The sequence below is a fragment of the Scyliorhinus torazame genome, chromosome 8 (genome assembly GCF_047496885.1).
Source record: "Scyliorhinus torazame isolate Kashiwa2021f chromosome 8, sScyTor2.1, whole genome shotgun sequence".
In the NCBI taxonomy this organism is placed as follows: Eukaryota; Metazoa; Chordata; class Chondrichthyes; order Carcharhiniformes; family Scyliorhinidae; genus Scyliorhinus; species Scyliorhinus torazame.
In genome coordinates this window covers 78497539-78510449 of record NC_092714.1, presented here as the reverse complement: position 1 = coordinate 78510449, position 12911 = coordinate 78497539, and the positions used below count along the sequence as shown (strand labels likewise).

The 12911-nt window shown below is 48.6% G+C and overlaps 1 protein-coding gene across 1 annotated transcript in view; it reads right to left on the bottom strand.

The window, feature by feature from the left end:
* The window catches only part of LOC140427964 (uncharacterized protein CXorf38-like), a 73702-nt gene that overhangs the window by 60227 nt on the left and 564 nt on the right, over positions 1 to 12911 (bottom strand). The window lies entirely within an intron of this gene.

Here is a 12911-nt window from a genome sequence, read left to right as displayed (position 1 = left end):
CTTCCTATAATGCGGCGACCAGAATTGCACGCAATACTCCAAATGCGGCCGCACCAGAGTTTTGTTCAGCTGCAACATGACCTCATGGCTCCGAAACACAATCCCTCTACCAATAAAAGCTAACACACCGTACGCCTTCTTAACAACCCTCTCAACCTGGGTGGCAACTTTCAGGGATCTATACACATGGACACCGAGATCTCTCTGCTCATCCACACTGCCAAAAATCTTACCATTAGCCCAGCACTCTGTCTTCCTGTTATTCCTTCCAAAATGAATCACCTCACACTTTTCTGCATTAAACTCCATTTGCCACCTCTCAGCCCAGCGCTGCAGCTTATCTATGTCCCTCTGTAACTTGTAACATCCTTCCGCACTGTCCACAACTCCACCGACTTTAGTGTCATCTGCAAATTTACTCACCCATCCTTCTACACCCTCCTCCAGGTCATTTAAAAAAATGACAAACAGCAGTGGCCCCAAAACAGATCCTTGTGGTACACCACTAGTAACTGGACTCCAGTCAACCACCACCCTTTGTCTTCTTCCAGCTAGCCAATTTCTGACCCAAACTAAATCACCCTGAATCCCATGCCTCCGTATTTTCTGCAGTAGCCTACCGTGGGGAACGTTATCAAACGCTTTACTGAAATCCATACACACCACATCAACTGCTTTACCCTCATCCACCTGTTTGGTCACCTTCTCAAAGAACTCAATAAGGTTTGTGAGGCACGACCTACCCTTCACAAAACCATGTTGACTATCTCTAATCAAATTATTCCTTTCCAGATGATTATACATCCTATCTCTTATAAACCTTTCCAAGATTTTGCCCATAACAGAAGTAAGGCCACTGGCCTATAGTTACCGGGGTTGTCTCTACTCCCCTTCTTGAACAAGGGGACAATATTTGCTATCCTCCAGTCTTCTGGCACTATTCCTGTAGACAAAGATGACTTAAAGATCACAGCCAAAGGCTCAGCAATCTCCTCCCTAGCTTCCCAGAGAATCTTAGGATAAATCCCATCCGGCCCAGGGGACTTATCTATTTTCACACTTTCCAGAATTGCTAACACCTCCTCCTTATAATCGCAAGCCCTTCTAGTCTAGTAGCCTGAATCTCAGTATTCACCTCGACAACATTGTCTTTTTCCTGTGTGAATACTGACGAAAAATATTAATTTAGCACCTCTCCTATCTCCTTGGACTCCAAGCACAACTTCCCACTACTGTCCTTGACTGGCCCTACTCTTACCCTAGTCATTCGTTTATTCTTGACATATCTATAGAAAGCTTTAGGGTTATCCTTGATCCTACCTGCCAAAGACTTCTCATGTCCCCTCCTGGCTCTTCTTAGTTCTCTCTTTAGGTCCTTCCTAGCTAACTTGTAACTCTCGAGCGCCCTAACTGAACCTTCACGTCTCATCTTTACATAAGCCTCCTTCTTCCTCTTGACAAGTGTTTCGACTGCTTTAGTAAACCACGGTTCCCTTGCTCGACCACTTCCTCCCTGCCTGACAGGTACATACTTATCAAGGACACGCAGTACCTGTTCCTTGAACAAGCTCCACATTTCCATTGTGCCCATCCCCTGCAGTTTTCCTCTCCATCCGATGCATCCTAAGTCTTGCCTCATCGCATCATAATTGTCTTTCCCCCAGATATAAGTCTTGCCCTGCGGTATATACCTATCCCTTTCCATCACTAAAGTAAACGTAATTGAATTGTGGTCACTATCACCGAAGTGATATCTTTTTTTTATTTTTATATTTTTATTCAAATTTTTCCAACAATTTTTTAATAACAAACAAACCCCCCCCATAACAAAAGGAAGAAAGAACACAAACCCCACATTCAAAAATAATAAACTACATATACATTGGGTTTCTCCCAGATATATTAACCCCTCCATATAACATTCAACAGTACCCTTGGGGGACCCCCCCCGCCCAAATACCCCCCCGAAAGAGACATCTCCCCTCCCCCCTGGGTTGCTGCTGCTGCTGACCTCCTCCTAACGCTCCGCGAGATAGTCCAGGAACGGTAGCCACCGCCTGAAGAACCCCTGTACAGACCCTCGTAAGGCAAACTTTATCCTCTCCAGTTTTATGAACTCTGCCATGTCATTTATCCAGGCTTCCACGCTGGGGGGCTTCGTGTCCTTCCATAATAACAAGATCCTCCGCCGGGCTACCAGGGACGCAAAGGCCGGGATACCGGCCTCTGTCGCCTCCTGCACTCTCGGCTCGTCCGTTACCCCAATAATGCCAATCCCCAACTCGGCTTGACCTGGACTTTCACCACCTTGGACATAGTCCTCGCAAGACTCCTCTAAAACCCCTCCAGCGCCGGGCACGACCAGAACATGTGGACGTGATTTGCCGGACTCCCCGAGCACCTCCCACACCTGTCCTCCACCCCAAAGAACCTACTCATCCTTGCCCCTGTCATATGCGCTCTGTGAGTAACTTTGAACTGTATTAGGCTGAGCCTGGCGCAAGAGGAGGAAGAATTAACCCTACTCAGGGCATCAGCCCACAGACCCTCATCTATCTCCTCCCTAAGCTCCTCCTCCCACTTGCCCTTTAGCTCTTCTACCGCAGCCTCCTCCTCTTCTTTCAGCTCCTGGTAGATCGCCGAGACCCTGCCCTCTCTAACCCATACACCCGAAATCACCCTGTCCTGAATCCTCTGTGCCGGGAGCAACGGGAATTCCCTCACCTGCCGCCTCACAAACGCCCTCACTTGCATGTACCTGAACGCATTTCCCGGGGGTAACCCAAACTTCTCCTCCAGCGCCCCTAGGCTCGCAAACGTCCCGTCTATAAACAGGTCCCCCATTCTTCTGAACCCTGCCCTATGCCAGCTCCGAAACCCCCATCCATCTTTCCCCGTACGAACCGATGGTTCTCCCTAATCGGCGACCAAACCGAGGCTCCCATCTCGCCCCTATGCCGTCTCCACTGCCCCCAGATCTTCAGCGTTGCCGCCACCACCGGGCACGTGGTGTACCTTGTCGGCGAGAGCGGCAGTGGTGCCGTCACCAGCGCCACCTACCTCCAAATCTAACACCTGTCCTGGTTCATTACCCAGTACCAAATCCAATATGGCCTCACCTCTCGTTGGCCTATCTACATACTGCATCAGGAAACCCTCCTGTACACATTGGACAAAAACAAACCCATCTAAAGTACTCGAACTATAGCGTTTCCAGTCAATATTTGGAAAGTTTAAAGTCCACCATAACAACTACCCTGTTGCTTTCGCTCCTATCCAGAATCATCTTTGCAATCCTTTCCTCTACATCTCTGGAACTTTTCAGAGGCCGAGAGAAAACCCCTAACAGGGTGACCTCTCCTTTCCTGTTTCTAACCTCAGCCCATACTACCTCAGTAGACAAGTCCTCATCAAATGTCCTTTCTGCCACCGTAATACTGTCCTTTTAAAAAAAAAAATGTTTTTAAATTCTCCTCCATTTTCACATTTTCTCCCACATTTACATCCATCAACAATAAACAATAATCAGCAAGATATGTCAGTCCCCATAATAACAACAACGATCCCATCTACCCACCAACCCCCAAACCTCAACCCGCATGTTTCCATAAACAAATGACAAAAATAATCAGGGATTACCCCTAGTCACCCTTAATCTTACACAGCTCCCCCCCACCCCCCACCCCAGGCCTCCAGCTCCACCCGTCCACTGCCTCTTGTAAAACTCCTCCCCCTACCCTCGGTTCCTTTCCCCCCAACTTTCCACCCCGGCTATACCACTCGGACCCTGTTCTGCCAGGCTCCGATGGCCGCAGCCCCTCCCCCCACCTCACCCCCGTTCACTGGCTGGCACACACCAGCCAGCGTGGAGGCCCCCGCCCGGGTCCCTTTCCCACTTGCCCGGCCCCAGGAAAGCCCAAAGATCCCCTTTTAGCACACAAACCCCGCCTATCCACCTACACCCCAAAGAACTCTCATTTTGAGTGAAAGTCCCGTCCCTTCTCTCATCCAAATGTATACCACATTGGCTCCTTTAGTCTCTACACCCGCGCGTAGTGATACAAAAAAGAAGAAAATACAGTCATGAGGTTACATCGGCACATGGCCATTCCTCAGTTTGTCAGTTCTGCCACAGTCCTTCTGCTTTCGCAAACTCCTCCGCTGCTTCCGCCGTTCCAAAATAAAAGTCCCTGAGCTTGTCAGTCACCCTCAGCTTCGCTGGATATACAATGCCGCACCGTACCTTGCTAATGTACAGTGCCCTCTTCACCCGGTTGAAGGCAGCCCGCCTCCTTGCCAGCTCCACCGTAAAGTCCTGGTATACACGTATACCAGCTCCAGCCCACTGCACCACCCGCTTCTGCTTGGCCCAGCTCAGGACCTTCTCCTTCACCCTGTACCTACGGAAGCACAGAGTCACTGCCCTTGGCGGCTCACTCGCCTTTGGTACAGGCCTCCACGACTGATGAGCCCGATCCAGTTCATATCGGGAGGGATCCTCCCCCTCCCCCAATAGTTTTGCCAGCATCGCGGCAAAATACTCAGTCGGCTTTGGTCCTTCAACTCCTTCGGGCGGCCCCACAATCCTCAAGTTCTGTCGCCTGGATCTATTTTCCAGGTCTTCCATTTTTCCTCGCAGATCCTTGTTAGTATCCATCACCTTCCGCATCTCTTTCCCCATCGAGGCAAGTTGATCACCGTGCTGCAATAACGTCTCCTTCACTTCCTTCAGCGCCTCCCCTTGCTCTTGCACCTCCGCCACTGCGCTCGCCACCTCCATCCTCACCGGGGAAACCGCCTCCTCCACCAGCACACTCAAAGCCTCCCTCATCTCCTTCCTCACCGTCTCCATGCATTTCGCAATCTGCGCCAACTGCTTTTCAAATTCCGCAGCCATCACCTTGGTTATTTCTTCAGCCGTAAGCAGTGTGGCCTTCCCTGGTGCTCCAGCCTCCATTTTACCTGGTGACCCCACGGTGACCTTTCCACTCCCCGACGGACCTCCAGCTGGTTTTTTTCGGCCGTTTTCTGCTCACCCTCGACATTTTTCTTTGTTCTTTTTTCCGTAATACTGTCCTTGACTAACAATGCCACCCCTCCCCCTCTTTTACCACCTTCCCTGCGCTTACTGAAATATCTAAACCCTAGCACCTGCAACAACCATTCCTGTTCCTGCTCTATCCATGTCTCCGAAATGGCCACAACATCGAAGTCCCAGGTACCAACCCATGCCGCAAGTTCACCCACCTTATTCCGGATGCTCCTGGCATTGAAGAAGAAACACTTTAAACCACCTTCCTGCCTGCTGGTACACTCCTGCAACTTTGAAACCTTACTCATGACCTCACTACTCTCAACCTCCTGTATACTGGAGCTACAATTCAGTTTCCCAAGCCCCTGCTGAACTAGTTTAAACCCTCCCGAAGAGCATTAGCAAATTTCCCCCCCAGGATATTGGTACCCCTCTGGTCCAGGTGTAGACCATCCCGTTTGTAGAGGTCCCACCGACCCCAGAATGAGCCCCAATTATTCAGAAATCTGAAACCCTCCCTCCTGCACCATCCCTGTAGCCACGTGTTCAACTCCTCGCTCTCCCTATTCCAGTTGACAGGTGGAAAGGTCAGATCAGGTTGTAAGAGAATTAGGCCGCCATGTAGGTGGAGAATTAAAGAGTTGAGTTAAAAATCATTCAAAGGTTCTCCCCGTGTCTGCGTGGGTGTCACCCCCACCGGTTGGGTGGATCGGCCACGCTAAATTGCCCCTTAATTGGCCACGCTAAATTGCCCCTTAATTGGAAAAAAATTAATTGGGTACTCAAAAGTTATAAAAATAAAAATCATTCAAAGGTTGGGTCAGGTCATGAATTGTCAGATAGGAAAAAAATTTTCAAACATTTTTAAAATTCTAAATTTAGAGTACCCAATTCATTTTTTCCAATTAAGGGACAATTTAGCATGGCCAATCCACCTACCCTATACATCTTTGGGTTGTGGGGGCGAAACCCACGCAAACACGGGGAGAATGTGCAAACTCCACACGGACAGTGACCCAGAGCCGGGATCGAACCTGGGACCTCGGCATCGTGAGACTGCAGTGCTACCACTGTGCCACCGTGCTGCCCTCGCAGAAACAAAATTAATAACGTACAAAACATAGCATACATTTCTGACAACCTTGAATAGAGCAGTTATTCTTGACTTTGGGATTCCATGCCAACAGAAATAAGCATTTGGGAGACAGGAGATTGAAGGCTACAACACTACCAAGAAAATCAAAGCAGCATTATGTCATAATGGCATCAAGGAACTTCCATAAAAGTGAGGTAAATGTGATCAAAAACATAACTCTACAGTAGAGTCATACTCAACACCCAGGAAGGTGGTTATCAGTGGTGGAATAATCAGTCCCAAGATATCGCCGCTGGGTTTCCTCAGGCATGGCCCTTGGCACAATCAGCTTCAAGTGATTCAATAACCCTCCCTTCTAACATTAAGGGCGAGAGTTGATCTGTTTGTTGATGATTCCAGTGCCCAGCTCCATTAATAACTTTTCTTGTAATAAAACAACTGTTGTTAGCCTATTGTACAAATTGAACAACATCCAGATTCTAGCTGACAAATATTCATGGCATTTAAGCCAGAAGAGTAAGTCAAAGAATGTCCACCACCTCCCATTTTTTATAATTTAAAAAAAATGTCAATTAAGGGGCAATTTAGCGTGGCCATTCCACCTAGCCTGCACATCTTTAGGTTGTGGGGGTGAGACCCACACAAACACGGGGAGAATGTGCAAACTCCACACGGACAGTGAGCCAGGGCCAGGATCAAACGCAGGTCCTCGGCACTGTGAGGCGGCAGTTTCAGCGTCGTGAGGCAGCAGTGGGCACTACCTTTGATGTTCAATGGCGCCATCTTTATATATCCATTATAAATGTCAATGTCGTATCCCGACCCTGGGTCACTGTCCGTGTGGAGTTTGCACATTCTCCCCATGTCTGCGTGGGTTTCACCCCCACAACCCAAAGATGTGCAGGTTAGGTGGATTGGCCACGCTAAATTGCCCCTAAAATTGTAAAAATAAATAATTGGGTACTCTAAAAAATAAAAATAAAAATGTCAGGGCAGCACGGTGGCACAGTGGTTAGCACTGCTGCCTCATGGCGCCGAGGTCCCAGGTTCGCACCCGGCTTTGGGTCACTGTCCTTGTGGGGTTTGCACATTCTCCCAGTGTTTGCATGGGTTTCGCCCCCATTACCCAAAGATGTGCAGGGTAGGTGGATTGGTCACAATGTCTGTCATCATACAGACTGAGCAGTTTCCCCCTAGTATATCACATTGTTCTGATTCGTATGGTGGTTTAGAATATCTCTTCCATTCTTCACACAAAGAACAGGCTCTCTGAAACTGAAGAAAATAATGTGTGCCAAGGCACTAGATACGATAGCAGGACAATGTATCTTTATCAGGAATATCAATTACAATATCAAGAAATTCTTCAAATGCGACTTCTAGTGGTGACACGTAGATGGAGGTTGCACGTTGGGTAGCTCCTGCTAGAGCTTTCATTTTATGGCCCTTTTGACCCAGATTTTGGGGAGAATTGTTATATGATTGATTGTTAGAAAGGTTGCAGCAATGAAAGGATGGCGAAATGCCAGCAAAAGAATCCGGGAAGAAAGGGTGCGAGCAAATATCCACTGGCGAGTTTGGTGAGCGGTTGAGTGGGAGGAAAGATGGCGGGAGCAGGCTCACCTAGTGGGACCACGCCCATTACAGTGGATACGCTGGCTGAAGTGATGGCGGGGGAGTTTGACCGGTTGTTTTCCAAGCACTTCAACAGGTATCAAAAGGAGATCATGGCCTCGCCCAAGGAGTAGTTGGATGAGACTCTTGCCCCGATGAAGGAGACTTTGGCAAAGATGTTGACGGAGGTGCGGGAGCAAGGAGAGGTGTTGAAGGTGAACTGGTCTTTTTGCTGCGACAATGCCTCCTCCATTGGAGGCATTGTCGCAGCAAAAAGATCAGTTCACCTTGATTGTGAGGAGCTGTGAAGGGTGATGTAGAGTAACAAAGGGCTGATAGCCAAAGTGGAGGACCTGGAAAACGGTGGTATTCTTATATACCAGGATCTCACGGGGGAGCTGGCAAGAAGGTGTGCGAACTTTGGTTGTGGGAAGCGGCATTGTATAAAAGCAACTGGAGGTTTGGGTGGTCAACCCGGTGAAGCTGAGGGTCACGTATAACTCCAGAAACTACAACTTTGAGACGACGGAGGAGGCGGAGGGAGTTTGTGAAAGGACTGAATCGAGTTTGAACTTGTTTGTTTTTATCTTTTTTCTTTCTCTCAGGTTGTGTTTGGGAGGGGATGGTTTGAGGACTTTAGGTTGATTTGTTCCTTTTGGGTTTGAGGGGTTACTGTGTTGGGGGGTTGGAAGGTCTGGGTGTGGGGGGCCTTTGTGTTGGTTTTCTCTTTGATATTGGGTATGTGGTGGCTCTGGCAGGGGCCACCTCAGTAGCTAATGTAAGTTGGCTTGTGAATGGGAGCAAGGTGGGAGGAGGGGCTGCGGTCGTTCGAACGAGTTTCGATGGGAGGTGTGAATGGTGGGGGCAGAGGACACTACTGGGTGAAGGGGTTTCGAGAGGAAGTGGCTAGGGGTTTTCTGGGAAGGGGGAGGAGTGGGTGGCTGAAGGTGACTAGGGGTAGGGCTCGGTCCTACCTGTTGGGCTGGGCCAGGAGTAGCAGCTATGACTGATAGGTGGGGCAGGGGGGCTGAGAGAACCCGATCTGCATGGTAACGTAAAACGTGCGAGGGCTGGGGGGACCAGTGAAGTGAGTGAGAATCTTCTCAAGGATTTACTTTTTCATTATGCGGAAGGTGCTGTTGGTCTAGGGTGAGGAGGGCAGAATACTCGTGATTGTTATCTCAGACCATGCTCCACATTTGGTGGTTGTGGTCCTGGAGAAGGGGCCGGCACAGAGGCCAGCGTAGGCTGGGTGTGGGGCTGTTTTTTTTTTAAATTTAGAGTAGCCAATTCATTTTTTCCAATTAAGGGGCAATTTAACATGGCCAATCCACCTACCCTGCACATCTTTGGGATGTGGGGGCGAATCCCATGCAAACATGGGGAGAATGTGCAAACTGCACAAGGACAGTGACCCAGAGCCGCGATCGAACCTGGGACCTCGGCGCCGTGAGATAGCAGTGCTAACGGGGAGGTTTCGCCGTCAGTGGTGTGGGAAGCATGGAAGGCAGTAGTGAGGGGCAAAATCATCTCGTTTAAGGCTCAGGTGAAGAGGGGAAGCGGCTGGTATTGGAAATTTTGGAGGTAGATGGAAGGTATGCGGAGGATATGACTCCAGATCTTCTGGTGAGGAGGAAGGAATTACAGGCAAGGTTTGACCTACTGTCCACAGGAAAGGCGGTTCTGCAGTTGAGGCGGGCGAGGAGGGCACTGCACAAGTATGGGGAGAAGGCCAGCCGCTTGTTTGCTGGCCAGCTTTGCTGGCACGGGGCTGCGAGAGAAATTGTGCGAGTTCGGGATGGGGCAGGAGAGTTGGTGGTGGCACAGGAGCAGGTGAACAAGGCATTTGAGGAGTTCTACAAAAGGTTGTACAGGCTGGAGCCTCCGGAGGATGTCAGGCATGAGGGAGTTTGTGGGGGATTTGGAGTGTCCTGAAGTAGGAGAGGAGAGGGCAGAGTTGGAAGGGCCAATGGGTATGGAAGAAGTGTGGGCGGTGATAGAGAAGATGCAGGTAGGTAAGGGACCGGATGGTTTCCCGGTGGAGTTTTATAAAATGTTTCTGGATAAGCTGGCATCGCTATTGTGGAGATATTTGAGGACACGGGGTTAAGGGGGTACTGGCTGCAACAATGGGACAGGCATCCATTTTATTGCAGCTAAAAAAAGGATAAGGACCTAGTGGAGTGTGGATTGTATAGGCCAACATCTCTGCTGAATGTGGATGCTAAGATTTTAGCCAAGGTGCTGCCCCTCAAGGTGATTGGGGAGGATCAGACAAGGTTTGTAAAGGGTAGGACGTTGTCGTCAAACATGCTGCATCTGTTGCTTTCTCTGGCAGAAGGTTTGGAGTCGGAGGTGGTGGTGGCGCAGGACGCAGAGAAAGCGTTTGATCGTGTGGAATGGAGCTGTTTTGTTTGCGGTGTTGGGAGTGATTTGGGATTGGGCCCAAGATTTTTTACCCCAATTAAGGGGCAATTTTAGTGTGGCCAATCCAACCACCATGCACTTCTTTGGGTTGTGGGGATGATTCCCACGCAGACACGGGGAAAATGTGCAAACACCCCACGGATAGTGACCCAGGCCCGGGATCGAACCGAGGATTCACAGCTCAGGCCCCTGGGGGCCATATTTGGGGTGTCGGACTTGCCAGAGTTGCAGATGGGAGTGGGGCAGATGTTTTAACCTTCGCCCCGCTGATCGCTCGCAGGCGTGTCCTGTTGGGGTGGAGGTCAGTTCCTCAATCCTATGCCTCCGTTTGGCTGGGGATCTAATGCCGTTTTTGTATTTGGAAAAGGTGACATTTGCTTTTGGGGGGGGGTAGTGGGTGAGTGAGAGGTTTCACAAGAGATGGGGTCTGTTTGTATTCCTTTAAAGGAGCTGGTTACCGTCAACTGCTAAGGGGGAGGGGGCAGGCAAAGTGGGGTGTTTGGTTGAAGGTATCGAGGGGGGATTGGGAGTTCATGTTGGTTTTAGTTTGTAATGCGGTGTTTCAAATGTTAAAATATCAAAAATTGGAATTTAAATATTTTCAAAGAAATTCTTAAAATGCATCGGGGAGAACTTTTTATGCTAGCACGTAGAAAATCCTACAAGAGAGGTGCTGGACTGGGTTTAAGGGAATGAATCCGGGCAAGTAATAGGAGTATCAGTGGGGGAGCATTTTGGTGATAGTGGCCATAACTCAGTAGAATTTAAGGTAGTTATGGAAAGATGTACCTGAAATAAAAGGTTCTGAATTGGGGGAAGGCCAATTTTGGTAGGATAAGACAGGATCTGGCCAAAGTCAACTGGGAGCAGCTACTTGTTGGAAAATCTACATCAGAGCAGTGGTATTAATTCAAGAAAGAAATAGAGAGAGTACAGAGCCAATCGTAAAGGTGAAGGGTGAGAGCAACAAGTCCAGAGAACCCTGGATGTCAAGGTATATCCAGGGTTGGATAAGGAAAAAAAGGGGGGCTTATGCAGATACCGAGGGCTCAAAACAGCAGAAAACCTAGGGGAGTTAAGTGCAAGGGGTTACTTAAAAAAGAAATTCGGAGACCGAAGAGGGGGCATGAAAAAACTCTGGTGGGTAAAATAAAGAAAAATCCAAAGGTGTTTTATAAGTAAATTAAGGGCAAGAGAAAGAGTAGGGCTCATTAGGGACCAACGTGGCAATGTGTGTGTGGACTAGAAGATGTAAGTGAGGTTTTAAATGAGTACTTTGCAACTGTGTTCATTTAAAAAAAAAAAAAATGTTTATTAAAAGTTGCAACTGTGTTCATGATAGCGAAGGATGACATAAGTATACAAATCAGGAAGGGGGACTGTGATGTACTGGAGCAAATTAGTGGTTTTAGTGGGCTGACATTCCCAGGCCCAGGTGAAATGTATGCCAGGCTGCTGTGGAAGGCAAGGGAGGACATTGCAGAGGCTCTGACAATAACTTTCAAATGTTCTCTGGAGAGGTGCCAGAGGACTGGAGGACAGTTGACGTGATACTATTATTCAAGAAGAGTGGTGAGGATAAACCAGGAAATTACAGGCCAGTAAGTCTAACTTCAGTGGTAGGGAAACTATTGGAAAAAAATCTGGGGGGTCAGAATTAATCTCCACTTGGGGAGGCATGGATTAATCAAGGATAGTCGGCTTTGTCAAATTTGATTGGATTTGATTGGCTAGGTGACTAGCGATATTGATGAGGGTAGTGCAGTTATAATAATAATAATAATCTTTTATTGTCACAAGTATGAAGTTACTGTGAAAAGCCCCTAGTCACCACATTCCAGCGCCTGATTCGGGTAAGCTGGTACGGGAATTGAACCCGCGCTGCTGGCCTTGTTCTGCATGACTAACCAGCTGTCTAGCCCACTGAGCTAAACCAGCCTCGTATGGGAGAATAACTGCCACTTTCTAATGACTGTATTCTCTATTTGACTGCATTTATTATAGTGTCTGGCCTGATTCGTTATTGCCAGTTTTCAGCACCTCTGGCTTCCCTCCCGCTCCCCCCCTCTCCCATTTTACAGGGCTGGCCCACATCTGTTCATTTTGATTACTATCCCAATTTTAAAAATTCATGAGGTGTGGACAGCGCTGGATCAGCCAGTATTTGTCACCCAGCCACAATTGCCCTTGAGAAAGTGGCGGTGAGCTACCTTCTTGAACAAACCCTGTAGTCCACAGTGGTGTAGGCACACCCACAGTGCTGTTTGGGGGGGGGGGGGGGGGGGGAAAGAGAGGTTCCAGGATTTGGATTCTGCTATTCCTAATGATCACTGCTTCTTGCATGCTTATGACCACTAACATCACCTATTTTATAACCTTGTTCAGTCAACTTCATCCTATCACTGGACCACATATACTAAAATGAAGCTTCCCCACATCATCTCCTCCCTGTTTCCTGCATCTGGCCAGGCCAATCTACACGTATACTTGGCGGCTACTACTACTTAAGTTAAATTGCTGTGTCGTTCTCCCTCGATGCTGGCAAAACTGTGCTTCAATAATTCAACTTCCGTTTAATTTTGAAGGAACTCTCACCCTGTCGTAAAAAGCAAACTTTGCGACAGGATGTTTATGATTGACTCAGAATATTGAGCACACACATAGTGGCGGCTTAATCTCCACAATCTGAGGGAGGGGATGCTGACAATTTGCAATTGTATATTCCCACCCACCAGCAGACAG